This window comes from Terrapene carolina, unplaced genomic scaffold, assembly GCF_002925995.2.
Source record: "Terrapene carolina triunguis isolate 2854851 unplaced genomic scaffold, T_m_triunguis-2.0 Scaffold33911, whole genome shotgun sequence".
In the NCBI taxonomy this organism is placed as follows: domain Eukaryota; kingdom Metazoa; phylum Chordata; order Testudines; family Emydidae; genus Terrapene; species Terrapene triunguis.
Window position 1 is genome coordinate 10,809,594 of NW_020698262.1, and position 7,621 is coordinate 10,817,214.

Below are 7,621 nucleotides of genomic sequence, written 5' to 3' on the forward strand. Positions count from 1 at the left end.
CCCTCTTGGGGTCGTGTAGTAATTTTTGTTGTCAGAAGAGGGTCACGGTGCCATGAAGTTTGAGAACCACTGGACTAGACGATCGAATAGTCCCTTCTGGCCTTATGATATACAAATCTATGCATTCAGTTGGAGATACTTTTCAATTTGCCTCTTTTCTGACTTTTGTAAACATTGTAATAAAACACCAGGGGAAGCAGCAATTGTCCTGTAGCAGGCCGACCTGTGAGACAAAGGGAGGGTGTGTCATAAGGGGAGGCTGATGGGACCAAGCTGCTGTACGTTATTCCAGTTTAAATCCCCTTTGTGCTTGTCCATTGGTACAGCTGGTAGAAAGCTGGTGTTTACATACGCTGGCTGTAGCCATCTCTCTCTCTCCTACTTTTCCAGTCCCCTAAGACAGAACCCTCCTTTTTCCCCTATCCCCCCCTCACTGCGTCTAGCCCGGGCAACACCATGAGCTAAACATCCACAGGGCTTATTGCAGAGCAGCTGGAAGCCATCCCCACTGCCTGGTCTAAGGCCACAGGCTTTGCAGCACTCCCCTGGCCTTCGTGACTGACTCTGGGTGGACTACCCACCGGGCAGGCCCAGGCGAGTGTTTGTGATGGAGTCAGTGCCACCTGGGCTCAGAGCAGTACCAGGTTTACCATGGCGCCATGGAGCCGGCCCCGATCACCACTTGCTCCTCTCGGCCTGCCCGTCGACCGAGGGCTCCTCTCCGCCCCCTGGCTGCACTTGCCAGCTCCTCTCCGCCCCCTGGCTGCACTTGCCAGCTCCTCTCTGGCCCCCTGGCTGGACCACAGTGCACCTCTGGCTCTGGGCAGTCTCTGCTTCCCACCACCTGTGGGGCCCCGCCTGTCTCCCCAGAGCCACCTGGGACTGGTGCTAAGGTAACAGCAAGTGTGAAAAATCGGGACAGGGAGTGGGGGGTAATAGGAGCCTGTATAAGAAAAAGACCCCAAAATCGGGACTGTCCCTATAAAATCGGGACATCTGGTCACCCTAACTGGTGCAGAAGCCTGGCCAATCTCGGCCAGGTTGGGGGGGACCATGTGGGGGGCTTGGATGGGCCCCCTCCAGGCAAGTGGCTCCTGAGGGAGCCCAGCCAGGGCAGGCCATGGCCTGGCTGATTGCACCACTCGCGAGGGCTGGAGTGATTCCCAGGCCCGGGTCAGCCTGGCAGACACAGTTGCCTCCCAGCAGGGCTGGTGAGTGTGGCTAGGAGGCAGGGCGTGGGTCTCTGGTGGGGGTGCTGGGCAGTTGTGGTGGGGCTGTGGGCAGGGGGCACTAGGCAGGAGTGGTGTTGTGCAGGGCACTGTGCATTTGTGGGGGCGGGTCATGGGGGGCAGTGGGCATCGTGGGTCCAGCAGGGCTCTGGCAATAGGGAGTCAGGGGGGTGTTGGGCAGGGGGACTGTGTGGTGCAGCAGCGGAACGGGACCATCCCTGCCATACCATGCCCCTGGCCGGCCCCTCACTCCAGGGACTGACCTCCCCATGCCAGGCTCCATTGCCCCCATGGGAGCCCACAAATATGTTTGCGGCCAGGCCTACAAAAGGTTGATCCGGCCCTGGCTCATAGCCAAGCCGGGGTTTTGCCTCCATGAAAGGGGAAGCGGATTCTGCAGTGCATACATTAAACAGGTCCTGGCACAGACCCCCAACTCACACGACCTCTGCCCAGTGACGAGGAAGAGGACTGAACAGCCAGCAAGGGATTTGGCTTGGGCTGGAGCTCAGTTGCGCTACTACCAACATTCAGCCAAATGCCACTGACCAAGCTATGAAATCCAGGCGGAGCGAAGTGCTTCTGCGGCACCATGTGCCATTCTGGGATGTGCTGGTTATGCTGGGCTCCCCTTAGAACGCACCACAGTATCTACTTATGGTACCCGGCTCCCAATCGTGCAGTATCTAAGTGCCGCACCATCTCTAATGTATTTATCCCCACCACACCCCCGTGAGGCAGGGTGGTGTTATTGACCCATTGTAGAGATCAGGAACTGAGGCACAGAATCACATAGGAAGCTTAGGGCAGAGCACCCTGACTACTGGGCCATTCTTTCCTCTCGCAGTAGCCCTTTCATTTGTGACTCATGGGGGCTTCCAGCAGGACAGTGCAGTTCTGCATTAGGGGCTCCCAGGGGTATGTTTACACTGCATTACAAACCTGGCTCTGTAGGACCCGGGCTTGTGGGCTCAGTGTTTCCAAGCCCACGCTTGAGTCTCCACGCTGCATTGTGAATCTGAACCTGGCTCTCACAGCCGTGCTAACACATCCATACTGCACTGCCCAGACCTTCTGGCTCGGCTCTGTGGTTTGAGCTGCTTCCACGCTGCCAACCCCACGGGGCTTGGAGCCAAGTCACAGCAGGACTCGGGCTCTGACCCACCCCGCTAGCAGAGATGTGGGTCCTGAGTGCTTCCTGATCCTAGTCCGGCTGATTTGTGTGTAGACAGAAGGGGGCTTGGGCTCAAACCTGAGTCAGAGCTCAGGCTTAGTGTCAAGTGTAAACATACCCCCATTGACTTCAATGAGCTTTGGCTCAGACTTGAACAGTTACCGCGACCACAGATCCCTCAGTTCCAGACAGGGTAGTCACAGCGCCACTAGCTGGTGAGGGGAGAGCATGCAGCTGCTGGCTTTCCCCACTGCTGCAGCATTTCCACAGGGCCTGGAGGACTGCGCCAGAGATCCTTTTGGGATACAGCCCCAGGCTGCGTGCGCCTGGCCTCCCGCGATGTCAGCCAGCTGAATGGCCCAGCATGACGCATCCAGGGAGAAATGAGCCCCATTGATTTTTCCCTTTCAGGCACACTTTTTTTTTTCTCCTTCCATCAAGCAGCAAATATGCTTTCAGTGCAATAAAGACTGCTGCTCGGTCTACGGAACAAATGCTTCGCGCCAGCCATTGTCCACCGAGGTGGGAGGGGGCCCATACCGATTTAATGATGGTGATTTAAGCAATTTTGATCCATTTTTACGGTGCATTTACAGTTAGGAAAAGAATCAAGAAGGAAAGGGAGGGGACACGCCACGGAGCACTTAAGAGGCGTTAGGGAGGCTGCAGTTACTGCAAGCTTCTTCCCTTGGTGTTCTGCCAGCACAGCTCTGACTCCAACCGCCTAAGCCCCATTGAGTAATGTCTCCATTCAGCGTCTCATCATGGATGTCTCCCCTTTTCCCTGCCGATTTCAGCTTCTCAGAGCTAGGCTCCGGCTCTGAATCCTTGCCCAGCTAATAGCAATAGGTACGGGAACACCTGCCCCTACTAGCTTCCTGGTGCAGCAGGAACCTGGCTAAGGAAAAGCTGGTGTCAAAGCAGGGATCTAGGACCTGGAGAAGGTCCTGCAATGGTGCCTCTTTTGCAGGGATGGTACCTTTTTTCCAGGGTACCGTAGAATAAAGGACACTAGTCAACAGTGGAGTAGGTCCTCAGCCTATGTACAATGGCACAGCTCATTGGGAGCTGCCGGCTGCTCTGCCCACCCTTTGACCAACCAGGCTATTTACTTAGACGCCTCACTATGGCTTTAGAAGCCTGATGTGAGGCTCCACTTTGAAAATTCTTGACCTCCATTGCTGCCCTTGCGCCTGCAAAGCCAACAGTTACATGGGCCAAAGCACCATTTGCCCGGCTGCGTGCACAAATTAAGCACTCGGCGGCGTTGGAGAAGCTGGCTGTTCGTTTGCCGCTGGGAGCAGACAGCTAAGCAGAACTCAGAAGAAGGAAAGTTTCCGCCCCATTCCATGGCTTCTCTGTGACCTGCCCTCTTGCTCACATGTCTCTGTCGCACGCACTCTGCACAGCTTTGACCTTTCCTCCCTTATCATAGCATGCAACACGGCTATTAGTTGGGACCAATAACAATTAGACTCTTACATCTGGCTTTACTAGTTACCAGCGTACAGTTTAGAGAAGCATGCTAGAGGAGAGCAACGCGGACTCATTCTGTCTTATATACCGCACCTTCCTCCTCCTCCAGGGGATCTTTAGAAACCACTAGGGCTCTTTGATACAATACTGCATACAGCAGCAGGGCATCCTCTTTCGCTGGAACAGGCTTGCTTGCTGATCCGAGCGTGTTTCTAACACAAGAATGAGAGGCTATGGGGCCAGTCAAGTATCTGAATGGCTGGTTCACATGCTACAGTTCTCTGCATTCAGGGCTGCCCCTATTCACTCCATGGTACTTCATCTCAACAGTTCCTGACACTATGAGCTACCGCATTTGCATTAAGTGCTTAGGGCGGCAAGATCTCAAGCCCGGAGCTGAGGGATCGATGGGATATTGACACAATCATCATGCAGCATTTACCAACATCCACGCTCATATTTCAGGCATATTTAACTTATATTAGAGAAGAGGACGGTTCAATGGATCATCGCGGCAACAGCAACTCTTCTACTTCTGCTAAAGAGGGCCACCTGGCAAAGGTGTGTGATTGGCTGGGAGAGATGAAATCTAGGAGGCCAGGACAGGACAGTCGTCAGAAAGATCTACCGCATCACTGGCACTCCTGCAAGGGCTCAGGGCTAGGCAGAGCAGGCCTCGGCTGGATTTGTAACAAGCCAAGGGGACACGTGCTTGGCCAGACCTATTCACCGTACACTCTGCTGCTCTCCCTTGCAGTGAGGAGGGCCTCCTAGTGCTCCTGCTCTCCTTCCATAGTCTGACATAGCGTTTATCATGGGTGCAGCGCATCGCAAGCGCTTCTCTCTGGCAATAGTGTTAGTGCGAGCCTCACGTTCATTACCTGCATCGCCACCTGCCTGAGGATCAAATGTCACCTCCGCCCTTCAGGAAAGACAGCAGCAGCGCCGGAGAGCCTCCATGTCTAGCCGCATGAAAACAAGCTGCAGACACAGCCTCTGAGGAGATAAGGAAGAGCAAATGTCGCATAAATGCCCACGTTGAAAAGGAAAAGAGCCAAGCTCCCCCCCCCCCCCGCCCTGTACATTGTTCAGACGTGGTCAGCACAATAGGGCAGGTGGTAGCTTCTGCTCCCGGCCACACACCAGGGAGCTCTTTGCTCAGGGGCTTTGGCTTCTGCCAAATGTAATTAATTTCCTCTGCACATTCAAAGCAAGGCGGCTTCTGTTCAGAAGATGGGGGCACTTGCAGCTTACACGGAACTGCCAGCGCCTCTGCTGAGCTCCACTAAGCTGGGCCCGCATACAGGGAGCATCTTGCACAACCAGGGCCTTAAACTGATATCTAGACCAGGGGTCGGCAACGTTTGGCACGTGGCTCGCCAGGGTGCTTACCCTGGCGGGCCTGGCCAGTTTATTTACCTGCTGACGTGGCAGGTTCGGTCGATCGCGGCTCCCACTCGCCGCGGTTCACCGTCCAGGGCCAATGGGGGCGGCGAGAAGCGGCGCGGGCGAGGGATGTGCTGGTAAATAAACTGGCCCGGCCCGCCAGGGTGCTTACCCTAACGAGCAGCGTGCCAAACCGACCCCTGATCTAGACTATGCTTCGGGATCTTCCCGTCCTCCAGGGGAGAGGTGCTGCCACTGGGGAAGCTGCCTCAGCTGTTTAACAGCACACAGCAACATTACGGCAGGAAGTAAAATTGAAACTAGAGGAGAATAGGGGTCAGCAGAAAATGGCTCCTTGGCCCCAGTTCAGGACCTTGCTTAACTTTCACATGCTTAATTCCCATAGAAGTCAATGTAAAGGGGTAGATTTAAGCATTGTGTCTAAGTGCTTTCCCGAACCAGGGTCTCAAATTGGAATTTACCAACTCCCTCTAATTTTCCAGAGTACGAGGGGGAATCTTGACCTAGCGGATACTGTCAGCACACTCAGTTTAACACCTCTTCTGGCAGGGCAGGGTACACTGTATCTAAACTGAACACGATGCAACTGTATGGAATTATCCCCTCCTCTCTCTGAATCACCACTCTCCCTTTTCTGCGGCTAGTCTGAAACAAACAGCTTACAGGGTGCTAAGGAGTCAGAGCGCTTAAAGAAGACCTCAGCATGGCCCTGCACTCCTCTGCTGTGCACTTCTGCTCCAGCATTTATGATACAGGGGAGTTCCATGCAGCGCTAAAGGATTCTCCTGCCCTGTGAACAGCTCTTCCTTGTGCAGAGCATCTGACCCTTTGTCTTTGTTTGGTCTTCAGCTGGTCTTGGAGTGTCAGGTTTTAAATTCGTTTCCCACAGAACCAGCTCACGGCAGAGCCCAGCGGTGGGCCGCTTCAGCAATAGTCACACAGTGAATCTATACACTGCAATTAAACTGGCCATTCATTTTATAGGCTTCCCTGGTCAACAGTTTTATGGTACAGTAATTGCAAAATAACTCAGATAACAGAGGGAGATTAATCCCAATTTTGCCTGTGCCACAGTCACAAAATTCTCAGCGTTGTGTGCTGTATACTGAGCATAGCTATATTTAGGTATCAGTTTGCATGAGCTTAGCACAAGCCTGATTATTTACTGTTTGTATTACAGTACCACCTAGAGGGCCCCCAATCAGGATCTGGGCCCATTGTGCAAGGTGCTGTACGTACACATAGTAAGAGAATGCCAGCCCTAAGGAGTTTACAATCTAAATAGACAGACAGACACAGGGCGGGAGGGAAACTGAGGCACAGAGGACATGCTTTGCTCAAGGTCACATCCAGCAAGTCAGCAGCAGAGCTGGGAAGAGGAGCCTGCAAGAGGAACGGCCTGGCCTACACGCTCCAATGGCATTTGACTAACTTAGGTCCTCGAGCAGCTTAAATATCTTCTAGCACTAGGTACAATCAAGCATGCAGAACACAGGACTGGAAGCCAGGGACACGCATGGATGTAGGCTCAGACAGGTCTCTCAAGCTCTGTGATTTGATAGCCTCCCGTGTGGCGGGGTGAAATCCAGGCTCCACGGATGTCAGCAGGCGTTTTGAGCTAGCTACGGTGCTCAGACACCACAGCGAGGGGAAGAATAACGAGCGCAATGGACGCCGCTAGTGAGAGCTTTGCTACAGGGATAATACTATTGCTACCTGCCTCACAGAGGGGTCGGGAAGGTTAATTAGTGGTCAGAAGGTGCTTTGATGAGAAAAAGTGCTAAATAAATGATAGTGTTGTTATCCTTATAGGCAACAGGCCACATCTTATGTGTTTGCCTATGTAACCTCCCCTCCCCCCGACATTACTGATGCTTGGCTCAAAGATATACCAGAGCAGCTAACCCTACCCTTCTCAGCACATGTCTGGGGGCCCATAGGCAGCACCTAATGGAGGCTGGGGGAAGCTAAGTCTCCCCAAACCACACACCGCTGGGGTGGGCAGTGACAGATTTGGGGCCCCCAGAAAAGTTTCCCCTCGCCATGGCCCTGGGGCACAGAGCTTTTCCAGTCTAGGGGCCACAGCAGGGGGTGGGGGGGGAAGAGGGGGAACAGAGCCGTGGGCAGAACAGGAGAAGGACAAGGCAGTGGGCGGAAGGGGGGGCACAGTCACAGGGCAAGGGGTGGAGCGGAGGAGGGGTTCCAGGCACAGAGCTCCAGCCAGGGCCTCTGCCACAGCCCCGTCCAAGCGCTCAGCCCCTTCCTTATGCCCCCCGCCCCCCCGGGCCCTGACTAAGTTTTCAGCCCCCGCTGCCAGTGCCATGGGGGGGGGGGG